The 19,974-nt window shown below is 52.9% G+C and overlaps 1 long non-coding RNA gene across 1 annotated transcript; it reads left to right on the top strand.

Annotated features, from left to right (window-relative positions):
- The first annotated feature begins 15,635 nt into the window (after positions 1-15,635).
- Positions 15,636-17,460, top strand: LOC115505469. Its single transcript, XR_003966038.1, has 3 exons — positions 15,636-15,868; positions 16,823-16,911; positions 17,048-17,460. It is a non-coding gene; the product is annotated as an uncharacterized LOC115505469 (long non-coding RNA).
- Positions 17,461-19,974: the final 2,514 nt, after the last annotated feature.

Below are 19,974 nucleotides of genomic sequence, written 5' to 3'. Positions count from 1 at the left end.
GAGCACCAGTGGGGGAGGGACCATGAGAGAGGGAGACACAAGGCCTCAGCAAGCTCCAGGCTCCGAGCTGTCAGCACAGAGCCCGATGTGGGGCTCTAACTCATGAACCCTGAGGTCATGGCCTGAACTGAAGCCGGACACTTAACCGACCTGAACCACCCAGATGCCCCTCTTTCTCAAAATATCTTAATGTACTATATTTACTCTTCTTGTGTTGATATGAGATGATAAAATGTCTATGTGATGAGATGAAGTGAGATGATTGACGTAGGCCCCGTGACATGGTGTCCAGGCTGCTATTGACCTTACGGTACATCAGAAGAAGGATCATCTGCTTCCAGAGTGTGGTTGATTGTGGGTAGCTGAGATCGTGGGGAGGGCAACTGTGGATGGGGTTGGTGGGGGAGGCTACCACACTTCCGTGGAAACTCCAGGGAGTGACTATTTCCGACAGGAATGTGAGAAGGCTCTAGAAAGGAGACAGTATTTGGAGGTACCTGAAGAACCTTGAAGAGTAAGCTGTAATCTGTTTTGGACAGATGGGAGGGGTGAAGCCATGAGGGTAATGGTGTGAGCAAGGGCACGGAGGTAGGAAGAATGGAGTGAAGGCTGGCGAGACCGGCTGGGGCTGGACTCCTGAGGGCCCTGAGTGGCCTCTCCAGGTCTGCATCGAGCCTGCTCGCTGTGGCAACAGTGTGGAAGGTAGATTGGAAACCTAGGTGGCAGGCAGGGATGGTCCATGCCCAGGGCAATTCTGGGCAGTTTCATATAACATAGTTCTATATGACACTGTCCCTGTGTTCTAGAAGCATCTGATCAAGTTGTGGAAACACATAAAATAGATAACAACAAAACACTGTGTGATCATGTCTAAAAGTTGGATCTAGGTGAAAAATCCATAGAAAGTCTAGTGGAGAAGCTGAAGATGGGCTGGGAGCCTTTGGGGGATAGCTTCTTACAGTTGGTGGGGCTCCAGCTGGACTTTGAAATTCTTCTCAGTGTCTCTCTTCCCACTCCCCTGCAGAGGAGACTGGTGATAGCTGAAGGCAGGCAGTATCTGTCCCATGCCCTTAGTCCTTGTCATACATAACCCAGGGCAAGGGGAGGAAACCGGATCCGGGAAGACAGAGCTTGGGAAACTAATGAAGCTCCAGGTTGGGCCTAAAGGCTTGGGGACAAAGGTGCCCCTTTAGGGACTGGGAGTAAGAGGGCCAGGCAGATATATCAAGACAGAAGGCCATAATATCGGCCTGGGCCAAGATGACAGGAGATAAAAGGAGGCTGCAGCTAGGTACGAAGACAGCCAAGGTTCATCTCCCAACACAGTGTAATCAAACAGCTAACTCTCAGGTCTGTGGTGAGGGTTGCTTCTGGAACCAGATAGGGAGGACTCTGCCCCTGGAAGGCAATGGTGACTTCAGCTGGGAGGGTCCGAGGGAGACAAAGGATGGACAGTTCCGGCTGTATTTTTATGAGAGAGGAGCAAATCTCAGCAGCTGTCTCAGTAGCAAGCCGGCCCATTTTTCCACTGCAGGAACCTTGCTGGGTCCTCCACGGGAGGCCTGGCTCCCAGCTCACCCCCTTGCTGGGTGTGGGTGGTCATCTACTCTTGACAAGCAGCAATTTCATTTTTCCCACTTCCTGCAATTCCTGGGGAGAGGACTGGATGGGACAGCCTTTGCTGAGCTCATTAGAAAGCGGGGTGTCTGAATCTGCAAGGGGGTGATGCAGAATTAAATCACAGCCCTCTTTCTTTGCTGGCTTAGAGGAGCTGGACTCAGACGATCGCAGATCTCTGGCACCACAGAGGTCTTTGTGGCTCGACTTTTGTTGGTTGGGGTTTTGGTGTTTTGTTGTGTTGACGGTTTCGTGCTCTGATTCTGGCAATAACGAGGTTTGGTGGGGGTGCTAAGAGCTCCATTTTACTCTGCGATCTCGGGCAGAGCAGTGTTGATGACGGCGAAGGCACTCGAGCTGGGCAGTCGGAGTGTGTTTGCAGAGGGAAAACCTGTCTGTTGGACCATATGCTCCTGGGAAATGAACGAGTGCAGAATCCGATGTGGGAAAGCCAGAGTCCACGGAGGTGAGGTCCAGGAGCATCTTTTGAATGCAGGGCCTTTGATGATATGTGGTTCCAGTTCTGTTCTGGTTCAGTTGGTTCGGAAGCTGCAGGGGTTTGGTTTTAATTTCGCCTTGAACTCAGTAACCAGGTTTTTGTTGTTGTTTTTTTTGAAACTCAAGTTTGGTTCGTGATTTGTCTTTCTAACGAAATCTGTGTCTCTCATTTGTTTCCATGTACAGCAAATTAGTGTCCGGCAAGGGATCACACAATTCATTTGGAAGGAACAGAACAGAGGTCCTCTGGTGGCTGGCCCAGGGCTCTTCTCCCCTACTTTGAGCTGATGGGCTTTCTCACCCTACGGAAACTCAGGCCGATTCCTCAGGCTGCAGGATCCATAGACCGGGAGGGGGTTGGGGAGACCTCACCCTACGGAAACTCAGGCCGATTCCTCAGGCTGCAGGATCCATAGACCGGGAGGGGGTTGGGGAGACCTGTGGGAGCAGCCTTGCTGGGAGGGGCTGCGGGGAAGAAGAGACATCAGTGGCATCTGCCTCCATTCCAGGAATTGAATTCTAGCCCTTCTGGTTTATTCTCAAGCTGAGACTGGATTCTGGATTCCAGAAATTCCCCTTCCCTCACCTTCTCACCCAGCGAAGACCGCGGGAGGTGGGCCCTTACAGAAACCTAGAGTGGAATTTGCTTTGTGGCACAGGTGAGGGCCCTTTCCCCTGGCATCTAGCATTTTCGGTCTCTCCCATTATTTAAGCAGCTCCTTAGCCGCCCCCCCCCACCCCCATGTTCGAGACTCCTAGAACCGAGGCTTCCCACTGGGGCCCGGGCAAGTGCTTGAGTTGGGCACTTACCTTTCAGTCATTCATTCAACTACCATTTATTGATCTCTATTATGTGCCAAACAATGGGTAAGCCACTTCTCTTGCATTATCTCCTTTTACTCTGGCCACCCTAAGAGGCCGGTGTCTTACACTGATTTCGTGGGAAATGACGCCCAGAAAGGCCTGATGACCAGTAAGTCACAAAGCCAGGGGCCAGCTCCCTTCACTCTGCCTCTGCCTCACCCCTCCGTGCTACTTGAAAAGAAAGAAAAGACAAAGAGAGGGGGCGGTATCCAGGCCCAACCCAGAGGCAGGAGCAGGGAGGAGAGATTTTAAATGTCTGGCTCCTCTGTGTGTCCTTCTCAGTTTAACAGCTTCCAGAAGGCAGGAACTGAGGATGGCAGAACCGTCCCCGCCCCCTGCAAAGGCTCTTAGCAGAGGAAGAAGGAGGAGAGAAGGGGATAATTATTTTCTGTATTTAACCTGGGAAGTAGGAAGGGGTGAAGAGAGGAGAGCGGGGGGGGGGGGATGGAGGGGCAGACCCAAATGTGAAGGGACGGGTCCTGAGAACCCTTCCCTCTGGAGAAGTTGGCGCCCTCTGCTCCGGGGAAGTCACTCTGTCTGTCTCAAAGCAGAGTGGCGTATGACTCAACAGGTAGAGAACTCTCTTCTTTAAAATCCCCCTGGGAAGGCTGCTGCCTTCTTCGGTTACACACTCCTGCTTTTATCTGTAAGGAGCAGCAGATTCTTCAGAAGGTCTAACCGGAGCCCTTCTTATCAAAAATTCTGACAGGCACCCACCAGAAGCAGAAAGAGGACAGTAACTGAGATGTGGGACACTTGGGGACTTTTGCTGAGTCTCCCCCAGCACCTCGCTCCACACTGACAGCTGCGGCCAGGGGTTCTACCTTAGAGGCACCTTCCTTGACTGGAAGTCAGGGTGTGGATGATGGGGGAAGGGGACCCGCAATAGCCAAGGGGAGGTTAAGAGGGATTGTTTCAACTGGTTGTTGCAATCTGGCTTCATTTATCTTCTCAGTTTTTTTCTGGGATTTGGTGTTTGGGGCGGGGCGAAAGTGTGTAGGCAAGAAAAGCTGTTGCTTTTTGCGTTGAATGGAGGAGTGTAGCTTCTCTGACCGATGCTAGTGGCCAGCATTCTTTTTTTTTTTTTTTTTTTAGTTTAATATTTATTTATTTTTCAGAGACAGAGCGCCAGAGGGGGAGGGGCAGAGAGAGAGGGAGACACAGACCCCGAAGCAGGTTCCAGGCTCTGAGCTGTCAGCACAGAGCCCGACGCGGGGCTTGAACTCACAGGCCGCGAGTTTGTGACCTGAGCCGATGTCGGACGCTTAACCGACTGAGCCACCCAGGTGCCCGGCCAGCGTTCTCTTTATGGTTTGCTGAGTGGCCTTTTGCAAAGTGGTCAACCTCTGAAGGCTTCTGCGGGCTCCCCACATCTTCAGCCCGGGAGCCCGGATGCCTTTCCTATTGTGGTGTAAAATCTGGCTGGTTAATTGGAGGGGAAGGAGAACAGCAGCACCTTGAGCCAAGATCCTTGGGGTAAGTTAGAAATAGCCAGATTCTCAAAGGATCCTCTCCCCTGATAAGAAGGGACCTCTAGAGGTCATCTGGTTCTTCCCTTCCGTGTTCTAGGCAAGATGGCCTTTGTTACCATCCACACCGTAGCTGATTCTGGATCAGGAGAAAAAGGTGATTCCACGCTCCACCCCAGCAAGCCGCCCCTCCCCATCTCTGTGAGGACCCGGCTTCCATGCCCACACTTTCCACTGAAGATGGAGTCTGCCTCAACCTCTGTAGTGCATCCCGCTTTCAGGACTGTAGGACATCGTTCACCACAAGAGGTCTTAGTGCCCAATCTGTCATCACCCTGGAATCACAGGCATCGGACCATAACTTCTGCTGGGTAATTACCCCCGTGCGGTCGATGCGATATCCTCTCCATGTGACAATCAGCTCAACAATAACCAACGTTTGGCTTCTTATGTGATAAAGGCTGAGAAACAATGGTTGCAAAATAACTGTTGCTCCGATCTGTTTGCTCAGCAGTCCCTTGAGACTCAGCTCGAGTGTCACCTCCTCCAAGGAGCCTTCCCTGAGTTCCCTCTCCCAAACCGAGGTTAGATGCCCCTTGGGTTTCCCAAGTGTTCAGAGCTGACCTCTGTTAAGGTGCTTACTGTGTACTACAATGACTCTCCATGGACGTGCTCCTTCCTTCTAGACTCCAGGCCCTTTGAGGGCAAGAGCATCCTACTCAATTTTGTATTTCCGGTAGCTAGCATGGTACCTGGCATAACAGGTGCCCAATAATTATGAGAGCAAGAACGAATCAACAGTTGAACGACTTCATGAGTAGATGTAAACTGTGGTTGATGCTGGAGGTTTTGGAGTTCGTCACAAGGAAGAACATCCTACCTAGTGGAGTTCCAGAGACAAGGAAGCCAAGAAATCCATTACCTGGAGGTTTTTAAGAAGGAACGACATGCCATCTGCCTGACCTGAGCTAATCCTGGGTTTAACCAAGCCTGGGGACAACGCCGTGGGTCTCTGATGCCATTGGGAGATACTAAGGTACTAAGCAAGAAAGTGAAGAGTAGGGTCAATGTCTCTCCCTCTAAGAACTCAGCCTCTTCCCTCATCTGTTTCTGAGGCTGCCTGAGGCAAAACAAATGTCAAAATCTTAAAAAAAAAAAAAAACCTTTGAAATAGGAAATCTTGGGTGGAGTCTCTACTTATCGTTGATAGTATACTTTCTGAAGTTCCAGATACTATGATAAAGGTTTTAGTTATGCTGTTGTATTTGAGCTATGACAATTGGAGGGATTAGTATCATTATCCTCATTTTATAGAAGAGGAAACAGAAGGTCAGAGAGGCTTAGTAACCTACCCAAGGTCACATAGCTAGAAAATAGCACTACTAGGTTTCAAACCTAGTTTCCTCACTCTAGAGCCTGTATTTTCTCTTCCAAAACCTAGAGTTCATGGCTCCTGGACCTCCCCCTTTTTTCCATCCCTACTCCCTATGTCCACTTTCCCTCTCTTAATACAGAGGATGGACTCAACCTGTGAGCTAACTAAACAGCTTCCCTGACTTAGGGAAACTGGGATTTTCCGAGTCGTTTCTGCCTCTTGTAGACACCAAGGAAAAATGACATTTTTGCTAAACATTCTTCACTTTTCTTGAACTCCGTTTTCCTAAATGCCTTGGAGGCAGTTCAAGTCAAATGGTCTGACCTCATGTTTTAAGACTGTATTTTGAGACTGAGGACAAAGGTGGATAAGACTGCCTTTAGCTCTTGGGGGATTATGGCAGTATGGTAGAAATTCCTCATGTCACGTACCTGCTTAAATGCTTCCCCTAACCCTGCCGCATATTTACGTGGTTAATTTGCTGTCCTCCTATCAGGAAGCTTAACTCACGGATCCAAGATGGGGTCAGAGGTGGATATTTTTTGCTTTGTCTGCTTCTGGTAACAGCACTTTGACTTTTATTTGAAAAACTACTGCCCCTCCACCCTCCGATCTTGTAGTGTGGGAGCAGATGATCCCACACCTGACTCTAGGAGTGGGGATGTAAACCCGAACTGGGCAGTAAGACTCAAATCTGGGACTTTGGTCAAAATTCCTTCCAGTAGAATGAAAGCTAGTAAGGTTAACACCTGGGGTTCCTGGGACCACCTTGCCACTGTCTGCCGGAAAGTGGAGCCAATGTAGATGAAAGTCTAACTATAAGTTGGAAAGAAATCGGTCTTGACCACGCTGAGAGCTCTGTATGAAGCCAGCCTGATATATTCACAGATTTAGCTCAAGCCGGGGACAGTTGTGTTTCTTTTCATTGCAATGAAAAAAAAAATCCTGACTAATTTTGGACTTGAGACCCATACTCATTAAAATATGTATATTGTTTCTTTCCACTAGTCCCAGGGAACAAGAGTGAATTTCTCCTCCTCCCCACCTCTCCTGTTATACACTGACCATTTTTTACTTCCTTGCCCCTTCTGAGTTGTCCCTGGAGTTTGGTTTAACCTGATTTCGTCAGGAAAAGCATGGTGGAATGTGTCAATGATGGAGGAAGGCCAAGCCTTCAGGCAGTATTGTCCTGATAGGACAGGCAAGGCCATGGGGATTCAGAGGCAAAGCAGCGTGCCTTAGGAGCCCTCCTTTTGAGGTGACCCCACCCTGCATTGAATCCCAGGAACAGCCCTAAGGATGTTAGGTTACCAGGGTTAGGTAGGGGAGTGGCAGTTGGTCAGTAGACAATCGTACATCCTCCTGAGAAGTTGTCCACCCTGTACCTTCTCATTCCCAAGACCGAACAACTATCTTCCTTGCCTCGAGACCCTGGGACACCTGGAGGCCTTGCTCCCCTCCTTTTCAATCCAAGGCTCCTCCCGTTCAGAGAATCAGCGGGGGGAGATTTTACCCACAAGCGCAAAGGGACTTCAGCCGGTGTTGTCATCAAATCTCAAGGCCACATCTTAGGTCACAGATTTCTCTACCCGTCAGGTAAGATATTGCTATAATGCATGAAGCCAAGAGGACAATGTGCCAGTCACTCCTGTTTGCTCCCTCCCTCTCTTCCCTGGCACCTGCACCCATCTTGGCTTCTGGCCAGCCCCAGTTTTTGAATTACCACTGGGAGAAGCAGGACTTGTATTAATTACCTCCACAGTATTCTTCCCCTCTGGCCTCCTCTTCTTCATGTGGAGATTCTGTGCTTAGATGAGAGGAAGAACATCCTATCCCAACTAGCAAATGCCTGAGGGAGGCAAGCTGAAGAATGTTCCAACCTAGGATTAATGAGGCAGCCCCGCCTGCCAGGCTCCTGTGTCCCCTCTTAGAGCCCCTTCCAATCCGACAGGGGACCAGTGCTTTTTCAGTCTTTCGCTTCGTTCTGGCCCAGTCCACAGTGCCTCCCCAAGGCTGGATGCCCCCTTGGCTGGGCTCCTTCTGCATTCGAACTGTTCTCCCAGTGGCCACCACTTCTCATAGGCTCCAGACAATTGGCTGTCTGTCTGCTATGCCCTATTAAGCTGATTAGATCCCCGGCACCAACTCCTTTCATGTTAGCACAGGGAAACGTGTTCGCTTGGACTGTATTCATAGCCTGTCTGAAGTTTTCCCCAGCCTACCCCCTACAGCAGCACCTCTGTTGCCGTCTCAGTCTGGTTCTATCTGGTTATTTCTTTTCCTACGTGGCCCCCGTCACTCTGAACTAGATCACTATCGCAGAATGCAGTAAGGTGAACGGGGGAAAGGCTCTGGACCCCTCTGCAGGGCACATGCCTTTGTTCCGGCTGTGTGGTGGGAGGCCCATGCACACTCACTCATCCATCCCTGATTGACCAGCAGCACAGAGCAGCAAGGGTGGCCTGGACTCTGAGAGCCACTGATAGCTTGAACCCCACACACTGATCTCAGCAACCTAATGCTCTAAGCTCAGCTCATTCACTCATTCAAAACAGCATTAGTGTTAGGTGTGTGCCTAGCTTTGTCGTAGCCACAGGAAGAGTTATGGAAGGCTGTGGTGTCAGGGTTGATGCAGGCCCTGACTCTTTCGAAAGTCTGGACTCGGTCATCTGGCCTCCCAGGGGATGGCCGAAACCGAGGCAGGAAGGCCAGAGCTTTGGGGGATCTCCCCTCCAAAGAGTGTCAGAGTTGAGGTCAGTCTAATCGAAGCCAAGGGCTCTTGCCAGGGGCAGTGGAAGACGAAGAAAGAACGGGGCCCTTCCTTCCCCCCCCCCCCCCCCCCCCCGCCAACTTTGGGTAAATCAAGAACTCGGCTATCAAAATAAGTCATGTGTATTGCTAAACCCCTCTACACAGATGAACTCATTTAATTCCCAAACAAGGCGATGCAGTCAGCGTTTAGATCATCCCCATTTTTGAAGATAAAGAAACTGAGCCTCAGAGAGTGTAAGGTCTCAGAACTGGGCCAGGATTCGAAATACTTGGTGCCCACCCCACCCCACACTGTCACTGGGCCCTCTTTCCTGTGGGTCCTGGTGACTCACACTCTTGCTTGGCAGACATTGTGGTTTTTGATAACTCGGTAAATGAAGTCATCTTCACGCTGCTGCTTGTGCTTGTGCTGTGCCCACTGGCCCCTTGTCCCTGTGCTCCTCGGGCTCCTGGCTGCCGGGCTGGAGCTCTGCGGCCAATGGTGCTGTTTTATTATTATTATTATAGTCTTCTTTGAAAGAATTTGGACCGGGTTCCCCAGGAGCTGTGCCAAGGCCATTTAAATGACATGCTCGGTTATCCGAGGAGTCTTTCTTATATATCAAGGACCAGTGTTCTTATCTCAGGGTGAGTTTCCTGCCTGCCTGGAGCCTCCGACGCTCACAGTACTTGGGGTAGACTTGCATCTTTCCATTTGAAGCCTTAAGCCTGGTATGTCAGCAGCCTGATAATCATCCCAAAGCCCTTTACCTTCTTCTCCAGTCCTCCTAGCCCTTAAGAATATGACGCCTTGGTTGTCAGTGTCAGTCTCCCAGAATCCCCAGGGTGAGTGTGCAGGTAGGAGCACACTGTGTCCCTTGCCGGGGAAGATGTGGAGGGAAGTCATAGCAAGGAAAGCTGAAGGAGGCTAACGTAGACTGAATAACTTTTTTTTTTTTTAATTTTTAAAAATATTTATTTCTTTTTGAGAGAGACAGAGACAGAATGCGAGTGGGTTAGGGGCAGCGAGACAGGGAGACACAGAATCCGAAGCAGGCTCCAGGCTCCGAGCTGTCCGCACAGAGCCCGACGCGGGGCTTGAACGCACGGACCGCGAGATCGTGACCTGAGCCGGAGTCTCAGGACTCCAGACTGAGCCACCCAGGTGCCCCTTCTTTTTTTATTTTAAGTTTCTTTATTTGTTTTGAGAGAGAGAGAGAGAGAGAGCGTGTGAGCAGGGGAGGGACAGAGAGAGAGAGAGGGAGGGAGAAAAAATCCCAAACTCAATCCCACGAACTGTGAGATCATGACCTGAGCCGAAAGTGAGTCAGACACGTAACTGACCGAGCCCCCCAGGCGCCCCTGTACCGAATAACTTCTCTGACCTAGGGCACGGTGCCTCCACACATTGTAAGGTTTTATCACAGCAGAACAGCAGTGCTCTTGGCCTCATTTTGCCCTTGAGGAGATAGACAGAGGTTGGAGCAACCTACCCATCGAGGGCAGAGCCAGGCTTCTCTTGATCCCGAAGTGGTTTTAACCCTTGTGTCACACTGCGTCGCCCTTGAACTGTATACATTAGACGCCGGGGAATGACCGACGGTGCCAAGCAGGAAACTGAGATGCCAAAGGAGGGTTTTCGAAGATTCATCTGACAGCAGCGGGTGGGCTTGGGGGGGAGAGAGGCAAGGCCAGAGCTGTGGGGACGAGTTTGGAGGTTACTTCAACAGTACCACCCTGAAGCCCCTCCAGGGGGGTGGCAGGAGCAGAAATGAGGGACAGTTGCAAGGGACACCGAGCTCCTGGCAGCCGAGTCGTCCCAGATGTGAGGAGGACACCCTTCCTTCTCTCTGCTTATTTGGGGTCCCGCTGGCTGTTGGTGGCCGGTGCCACGGGTGACACCCAGGTGTCGCTTCTGCTCAGGTGAGTTCATCCGGGAGCAGAGGAGCACAGAGATGATGCCTTGCTCTGCCCCCTGGCAGGGCTGGTTGGGAGCCCTTCCTGGGCAAGGCCTACGCCTTTGAAAGGTCTGTTTATCCAGCGCGGAAGACGGAGTCATGTGTGCTCAATAAACCGTAATTGGCGGTGGTGAGCTCACAGCGTCTCTAAAAGAGAGAGTGAGCAACCGTCATTTACGAGCAAACTCCTCTCCTCAGCTGGAGGAAGGAGATGCGCCTAATGACTCTTTCCTTACTGATGGGGAAACCAAGGCTCAGAGGCCCCACGGCTTTCCCACGGTGGCCTGGAGAGCCAGAGGGCAGGGCTGGCGTTCAGATGCGCAGTCTCCGTCTTTGACCTGGAGTCCCGTCGCTTGCCCCAGCTCTCCTCTCTTTGGTGCCCGAGAAACAAGGGGAATTAATGACCAGCCTTCCCTCAAGCATGGTAGTTTACCGTTCACAAAACAGCTTCCGGCCCATGATTGCATTTGACCCTCACAGCAACTGGGTATTATTATGTTCCCTTTGCAGATGGAGAAACTGAGGCTCGAAGAATCTAAGGCGGTGCCCGTTCCTCTGTGAGCGACAGAGCTGGGATTCAGAATGAGGTTTTCGGACTCCAAGCCCTCGCCTCTTCCCAGGAGCCATGGGAATAAGGAAGCAAATGGAAAACAGAACAGCAAAGAGGAGAGAGAAAGGGGTCAGCGGAGGGGGGGGAGGGTGGCAGACACAGCTTAGCTGATGCCGCGGGGCCTTCGGATTAAACATAGTAAAAGCTTCTCGACATTAAAGACTGTTCACTCCAGGCGTGAGCTACTTGCAGGAATCGGTTTCTCCGCCTGAGGAGTGAGTGTGGTTCTTCCTAGAGGGAGATGGAGGGATGAGGTGACTTCTGGAAAGTCTCCTTGCTTCCCACCCACGCATCTTGTGAGGAAAGAAGCAAGAGGAACAGGAAATGAATGTCAACAGCTGTCTTGTAGTGCGGAGTGAGAGAGTGTTTGCGTGGATGCCCGGATGGGGGAACTGCGCATCTGCTCAGGTAACACCCTCCCTATCCCATGGTCCCGTTGACAACTCTCTCCTCCCCTGCCCTTTAACGCATCATTATCTCATTGATGGCCATTGATGGCCATCCCATGATCTCATTACAAATGGCCATCCCAGCCCAAGAGGAAACCATAGGTGTAGCTTAAGAAGCTGGGAAGTAACTTCCTTTGTCCCAGAGGGTTGAGGAATGGATGGAATGGAATGTCTCTTCCCACCTGTCCCCTGGTTGGCTTGAAGTCTCTCAAGCCCTGCTTTGGATGAAGAGTCAGGACTCCTGGGTCCCAAGCCCGGGGGAACAGCCATCCTCCCACAGGGGGGTAGATACGGCTTTTGTGGTTGGGTTTAGAAAAGTAAAGAACCTAGAAGGGCCCAAGAGACCAAGAAGTCTACTGACTTGGGTTCCCTTTACTCTGCTTCTTCTTTGCCCACCTTTCAGAGAAACATGGCAGCGGGAGCCCCGTGAAGCTGGTGAGAGGTAAGGCCAAAGGGCTGGAGATGGTCCACATCAGGCTGTGTCTTGGTCCACCACTTCTCACCACTTGAACCAGTAAGTCTGGCCCACAGGCCACAGGGGGGTCTTGGCATAGAGAACTCAGAGGACTGGGTATTCCCACCCTGTGTTCTGGGTCTGCCCAAGGTATAACACAGCATCTGTAGATCGTAGGCACTCACTAGATATCTGATGAAGGAGTGGGTGAAATAATTCGCTGTGATCTTGAGCAGATTATTTCCCCTTTCTAGATCTTAGTTTCCACACCTGTAAAATGGGGATTATAATTGTGACCCTGTCCATCCTTCCAAGCCATCCTCCCACCCTTAGGAGCAAATGAACAGATGGACGTGAATGTTGTTTATACGCCGCAGGTTTTGGGGCCACACCAGGGACGAGACAGCAGTTGGCATCTGAGCCGCCTCCACTCTGCTGCTCTTGTGCACCTGCTGTATGAGAACCAGGCCGCCGCTCACCTACCCCGCTATACTCCACACCTGGTGGACCCTGTTATGCTCCCCCTTGAAATGTGGCTGTCCCATGTCTTCTGCCTTTGGGGATCCATGCCCTACGTTAACCTACCAGGGATACCGTCTGCCTTCTTGAATGCCTAATATGTGCCAAGCATTTAGAACACGATCTCCTTCGATTCTCACGTGAGTCGTCTGTGGGACTCACACGAGTGAAGGGAACAATCCAAGGGGGCTCAGCATTGAGTGGTAGAACCGAATTGTATCCAGGTCTCTGTCTGATCCCGCTGCAGGGGGGCGGGGAGAGGGGGCTCTGACCTTCTGGTTGTGCTTCCTGGTGGTTGATAGCCTGTGGGGGGCGGGCACTCACTGCAGCAGAGAGAACACAACAGTTAGAGATGACAGACCTGTGTTCAAGTTCAAGCTTTAGCGCATACTAAACTGGGCGTCCTCAAGCAAGCTATGTCCTATGTCACCGTATTAGCTCTCTCTCCTGATCTTGTAATTGTGAGGATCAAAAGCAGGGGTGTGTTCAAACCACGTAGTTAGCGGGAAAGTGTCCCTCAGATATCGATAGGATTTTTACAGATCTTCTAAATGTGTTGGTGTCACAGAAAAGAAATGGCTGTAGTGGGGGGATTTCAGAGTCCATAGCACGCTGGTGTCATACTGTGGGGAAAGGTGTCTTTTAAAGTTCCTCAGATCGGGGCACCTGGGTGGCTCAGTCGGTTAAGTGTCCAACTTCGGCTCAGGTCATGATCTCACAGTTGATGGGTTTGAGCCCTGCGTTGGGCACTGTGCTGACAGCTCAGAGCCTAGAGCCTGCTGTGTCTCCTCTCTCTGTCCTCCCTCTGCTTGTGTTCTCTCTCTCTCTCTCAAAAATAAATAAACATTAAAAAAAAATGAGGTTCCTCAGGTCACATTAGGAGAACAACTCTTTGGTCCACCTTTTGTTAGGAAGGGCTCTGTCCTCAGTCTCCCCAAGGTCCTAACCTAGGACAGAATCCTAACCTGTGCTGGAGCCTGAGCACAGATCCACTCTGTAAATGAATCTGCACTTCCTTTCTCCCTTGATGAGCTGGCCCACCTCTGGGGAGAGCACCCCAGTACTTGGAGGTTCCCTCCCTGCCTCCATTCCCTGCCCCGCCCCCCCCCGCCCCCCCACCCGGGGGCCTGATGCTGGAAAAAGAAACAGCTCAGTTATAAACTCATCCCAGCTGGGCCTCTTCATGGAAACACTGACAGACCCTTCAAGACTAGCTGCCAGCCCAGTGTGCCTTTCCAACCCCCTGGCTCTGAGCTAAATATAGTGGTAGGAGGGAAGGTGGGGTGGGTTGGCGGGGTGGGGAGGGACTCAGGAGAGGGAGGGAGAGAGCATGGAGGAGAGTGGGAAGGGAAGGGTGGAGGGAGAAAGAAAGGAGGCAGCGATCACTTAGGGAGAGACAAAGAAAGAGAAGGGAAGGTGGAACAGAAGTTGAAGAGGTGGGGAGGAAGAGGTGCATGCAGGAGTTGCAGGGAAGGAGATGGAGACCTCCCCAGCTCTGTTTGGGTGAAAGGCGTGAGCGTGGGGGGTGGCTTGGGGGTGGTGGTGCACAGGGTGACACACGGGGGGGCTCCAGGCTGGCGCCCGGCCCACATACCCCAACCAACCCTGGGGGACTGCTTACCTGCTGCAGCGATTAGAACAGAGGCAGCCGCCTCTCTGCATCCCTGCCTGCCGCTTCCCCACATCCTCATCCGGAGCCAGGCCTGCCATTAGCTGAACCCCAGGGCAGCACTTCAGGCAGCTTAGGGTCCCTCGGGTCTGCCGGTGGCCTTGGGTAGGTGGGGGGAGCACTTCCTGGTAATGGAGGTGGCTGGTGCCCTCTGAGTGGGTTTCCAGCACGGTTGAGCGAGAGGGTGCAGCCTCAGAGACTCTGGGGAGAAATCTGCTTCCCGGCTCCCAACACCCGCCTGGCCTTGGCCGTGGGGGTAACAGGCAGGTTGAAGCGCTGACTTGGAACCCAATCAGGAGGGTCTGACCCAGCCGAGCAGAACCAGACCAGGCTGGCAGTGTGAGTGGGGGGTGGGGGGGGTGGCGGTGGGGGTGCTGAAGCCCCAGCACAGGGTTGCGGAGGCAGGAACTGGGGGGCTATCAGAGAGGTTTGGGAAACTCACTGCACTTTGGTCTAAAGCCCCAAACCATGCTCACATCAGATGCAACTAGGTTTGCTTTCCCATCAAGTCCTTTGGAGTCTATCGCTCTGACCCCTTGGGATGTGGAGTGAGGCTCTGATCAGGGCCCCTGGCTCCCTGGGGCAAAAGGTGGATTTGGGGTGTGTGTGTGTGGGGGGGGGGAAGTGTGGGCAGGATTTGCTGCTCTAAGTATGCAGCGCTTAGTAGCTGCTCAGTAAACATTTCGGGGCGGTGGTGTGGGGCAGGCATATTGAAAGCCTCAGGGGAAGCAGGCAACAAACTCGCCCCTCTTCCTCATGCCAGTCCCTTCTCACAGATTCTGGGAGGCAGAAAGGGGTAAGGGAAGAGGGGGAAAGAGGCAAGAGGCGCGTGCTCGCGCCAGCAGGAGAGCACAGGAGGAGATAGATAAACGAGCCTTGTCACCCTTCTCCCAGGCTCCACGAGAGCGGAACAGTTCCTGTCCCCCGCGGGAAGATCAGCCATTATTTATGAGCTGTCTGGAGGGGGCACTGCAGGTATATCCAGCTTGGCTCCCCTCCCCCACTGGGGAAGGGGTGGGGGAGGAGCTGGTGGTGCCCGGAGGCTTGTGCTTTCTTAAAGGCACAGGAGGCCTCCGCCCAGCCCACACGGGAGCCCCCCCCCCCCCCCCCCCCCCCCCCCCGGGCAGCTTCCAGTCAGAGGAGAGAGGTGAAGCCCTCCGATGGCAAGTGAGCTGACTGCTTGCGTGCAGGAAGGAGCTTGGGGGACCCAGAGTCCTCAGGGACAGCTCCTCTGGGCTCTGCTGGTGCTGGCCCCCACACAGATGGAAACTCACCCGACCAACTGGCACGAACCAAGAATTGCAGGCTGGGGGGATTCGGGAAACGGGTAGAAGTCTGGGTACAAGAGGAAGATGGGATAAAGAGCGCCCTATCCCAGGAAGGGGTGGGGGCGGTCAGGAAATGCCACCCTCTCTTGGTTGGAGAGAGAATACAGGGTGGGAATTTAGAAGGGGGGGGGGCGGCTAGCTAAGGAAAAGTAAGAGGGGGTGATGGACAGCCAGAGGGACAGGCATTAATGGAAGAGGCAGAAAGTGACGGTGACAAGAGCTACAGGCAGCAGGCCAGAGAGGAGCCCTCCTAAGGAACAGAAGCCAGGCAGGGGCACAGGAAAAGAACCAAAAGAAGGAAAGGCAGGTGAGAGGAGAGATTTGGGGAGTGGGGAGTGGGGAGAGGGGTGGGCGCCTCGGGCCCCAAGTCTAGCAGGGGAAGGTGGAGTGGGGGAGGGAGGGCCACCTCCCCAGCAAAGCAGAGATTGCTGCTTTCATTTCAATCGCTATCAATAATACATTCCCGAGGAGCTGCCTTTGACAGCAATTAAAAAAGCATTTATGCTCCCAGAGAGAAATCAAAATGATTTCCTCCCACCTCCCTACGCTCTCTGGGCAACGGTCCCTAGCGATGATCATCTCCCTGATTGTGCGCAGTCCAAACCGGGGACACATGAGGGAGGGGCTGAACAGGGGCCAGGGAGTATTCTTCACCACCTTCCCCAGAGGTAGAATATCTGAATGCTTTATACCAGGCTCTGGGTGTGTGGGTGGTTTGTGGGAGATGGGGGTGCAGAGGCTGGGGATTTTAAATATGGCACAGAAACCTTTCCCGATTACCCAGTCTCTGTGAGCCTGCGACGGAGGCCGGCCGCCTCTTCAGCGTGCTGGCTGCAGGTGACCCTTGTCTCTCTCTGCTGAAGTACCCAGATTGGGGAAGGTTGAGCTGTGAGGGACACATTCCAGAGCTGATTTCAATTCAGCAAACCTTTACCAAGCCTCTACCAAGCCTGAGGGTGTTTCAGAAGTGATTAAGAGGGTCTGTGTTTTCTAGAAGCCTATTACCTGGTGGGCAAGAGACACAGTGAACTCCACGAAGAACCGGGGTGTCGGGCAGATGGTGTAAGGAGTCACTGGGAGCACAGTGCATGGGACAGGGGAGGAATGGGCAGGGCAAGAGGGCCGGTCAGTGCGGGAAGTTCCTTCCCAGGCCCGGGGAGCAGGGGAAATGGTCATTGCTCTGTCTCCTCGGTACCTCCATGAGCCAGGCTTTGTGCCTGGCGTCTTGCTTACATTGTCTCTTTCACTTGAACCCTCACAGCTACCCTGCAAGGAAGCCAACACTTTAACAGACTGGAAAACCAAGGGGGTAGTGAGGTTCCGTTATCCTTGCTGGAAGTCACACGGCCGGTAAGTGACAGAGCCAGGGTGAAGGGTAAAGGGTATCCATATACTGTTCACCAATCTATTCTGCTTCCCGCTGCTAACGTTGAATTCCAGACCCTTCCTTCCTCGGCGACTTCACCTCTACGAATTTATCCCACAGGTGTCCTTGCAAATGGGCACAGTGACATTACCTACGCAGTTTCTGGCAGCAACAACCTTTTCACACAGCAAAAGATCGGAAACAACCCAAATGCCCATCACGGGGGACTGGTTACATGGGTGGGTAGACCATACAATACTCTGTGCAGTCTTCGAGAGAAATGACGAACGCTTGATGTATGGATATGGAATACTTCCCAGAACACAGTGTTCAGAAGAAAAGGCAAGCACGGGGCAATGTGTGTAAGATCCTGTCGTTTTTTTGAAAAAGATAGGGGAAAGAATATTCCAGACAACGGGGGTTATTTCTGGGAAGAGTAACTGCAGCTTATCAAGAGCGAGAATGGGAGGAAGACTTCATCGAATACGCTTTTGTCGTGTGTGAGTTTGGGGCTTTTTGAAGGCACGACCCATTCAAAATAAAGGAGTAAAATGAAAAATAAGTGTTCTGGTATAAACCTGTTGGATGAAACTAATGTGACATTGTGTGTCAACTATATTTTTAAAAAACGTCCTGATCTAGGCAAGCAGTCTTTTTTCTTTTCTTTAAGTTGCTTTATTTATTTTGAGAGAGAGAGAGAGAGAGAGAGAGAGAGAATCCCAAGCAGGCTCCACACTGCCAACGCAGAGCCCGACACGGGGCTTGAACTCAAGAAACGTGAGATCGTGTCCTGAGCCCAAACTCAGGAACCTGAGATTGTGACCTGAGCCAAAACCAAGAGTTGGATGCTTAACTGGCTGAGCTCCCCACCCCCCCGCTCCCCAGGCGCCCCAGTGAGGTGCAGTCTTAATGGGTGGACAGGTGGCAGTTCACGGGAAGCAGGTCGTGGAGGGGCTGCGGGGTATCGGCTTTAGAAGGACTTACATTTCGATCTGCAGGCTGACACTTAGTAGCTACAAGTCTTCCCACAAGTTACTTATCGTTGAGTCCCAGCCCACTCCAGTGGAAATAGGGATTCTCCTTCCTCCCAGGCTCTTCTAAAGAAGTCACACGGTGAGATAGAGTGTCCGTCTGAGCTATATGCTCAGGCTGTGGCAGGTGTGACCACCGTGGTCACCAAGAGAAGGATGCTGGGTGCTTCTCGTGTCTGGGTGTCTGGTCAAGAGTGAGGATGCCTTGCTGAGAAGGCCTCTCAGATCACCCCTGAGTGTGTCCGTGCTGCTTGGCAATCTGCACTCGTCCCAGTTGCTGGCGGCTGGGAGGAAGCATGGCGCCTACTTGACCTCCACCAGGGACCTGCAGGCCCCACCCAAATCTCTGGCTGGCCTGAAACCCAGAGAGCAGCACTGGGTCTGCACAGACGCGAAGGCTCTCTCCATTTTCTTTCTTGCAGAGAGTTTTGGATTATCCTCAGAGACCTCTCTATCCAGCCTAAAGGCATCGACGCCTTTCCTGGAGGCTGTGTTTTGTGGCATCCAGCGTGGGAAGGAGAGAGAGCCAGAGGGGGGGTCAGGGCCACCTGGGGGACTCGAGTCAGAAGGCCTGTGTCCTCAGCCTCAGTTTCCTCATCCGTAGAATGGAGCTGCAGCTGTGTTAGTGTGGACGCAGGAAAGCCACACGGAGCATGCTTTCATTGTCTTAGGATGGTTGGGATGCAAACACTTGGGGAGCCCGGCAAGTGAGTAGACAAACCCTCAGATCAGGCCCATCAAGCCCAAACAGGATCAGCCAGGGGGTTCAGAGCTTGAGGAGACTGGTTGGTGCTGCTCCTGCTGCCTGGAAGGGGCCTCTGGGTGGGCCGGTGAGCAGTGGGGGGAAGGGAGGCTGAGTGGGTTGGCCGCAGAGACTTTTCTGGGGCTTTCCTCTAGTCACTCATCAACAGGAACGGGTGCCCCTTTGAGTGTTTCTACTGGGAGATTCTGAGAAAAGATAAGACATGGGTGGCCCCACCCTCGAGAAACCCTCAGGCGGACGCGGTGGTAGAGCTCATTGAGTCATTCAACAAACACGCACGGAGCCACTTGCGAACATGTGAAAGATGCCCAGGATGGGTCAGCCATGGCCCCTGCTCTCTAGAAGCTCATCGTGGGGCAGGGAAGACCATTCATAGCTCACAAGGCTCTCTTTTCACAAGAGGAGATTGTGCCAGTTGATTGTGTAAGAACTGAAGGAATGTGGCGGGGGGGGGGGGGGGGTCCGCGCTCAGGGCCAGGGAGGCTTCCTGAGGAGGACGGGGCCCAGCCAGTGGGACAAGAACCAAGAGGCCCGCTGAGAGGGGTGCAGGTGGCCCGTGCAGAATGCGGGAGAGCAGGTGTCCCTTTGGGACTGTGATGTGCATGTGATGAGCGCTGCTGGTGGGTAGGCTGGTGCCCTGGGGGTGCCGGGGGTTCTCTCCCCAAACTCCCCCAGCCAGGCAGCTGTGTTGCTTCCTGCACGGTAGGGGCTATAAACCTTTTATTGTTCTCTCCGTGGTCTCAGCCAGGGACTTCGTCCTGCCTACGGCCAGGGCAAACAGGCACAAAGCTCAGGCAGGGGCGGGAGGAGACGCCCCCCACGACACAGGGAGCGCACATCAGACGCAGGAACTGGCCAGCCCCTGGCCCAGCCTGAGTGCCAGGCTCCTGGGTCACCTGCTTTGTGTCTGGGTTACAGCCTGCCCATGTTGGGGATGGGGACCCGGTCTCTGTCTGCTGGGCCTCCCTGTCCAGTAGGCCTGGTGGATTCACATAAATATTGATTGTCTGCTTGGCCATCCAGAAAGGGGGGGAGAGAGAGAGAGAGAGAGAGAGAGAGAGAAGTGGGGTGGGAGGGGCATCCCTAGCAGGCAGCCCTGGGTGAGTGGAGTCCTGACGCCAAAGACTGACCGAAGGACCTCTTTGGCCTGTTCCTCATGGAAGAGGCAGGGATCCTAGGGTGAAGAATACTCTGGAGGGTGGTAAACACCAAATCCCAGAGAATGGTCGTCTTAGGGAGGAAGAGGAGAGTGA

Source organism: Lynx canadensis, chromosome F1 (assembly GCF_007474595.2).
Source record: "Lynx canadensis isolate LIC74 chromosome F1, mLynCan4.pri.v2, whole genome shotgun sequence".
NCBI classification, from domain to species: Eukaryota; Metazoa; Chordata; class Mammalia; order Carnivora; family Felidae; genus Lynx; species Lynx canadensis.
Note: the sequence above shows the minus strand (reverse complement) of the source record. Positions and strands in the feature narration are given on the sequence as shown.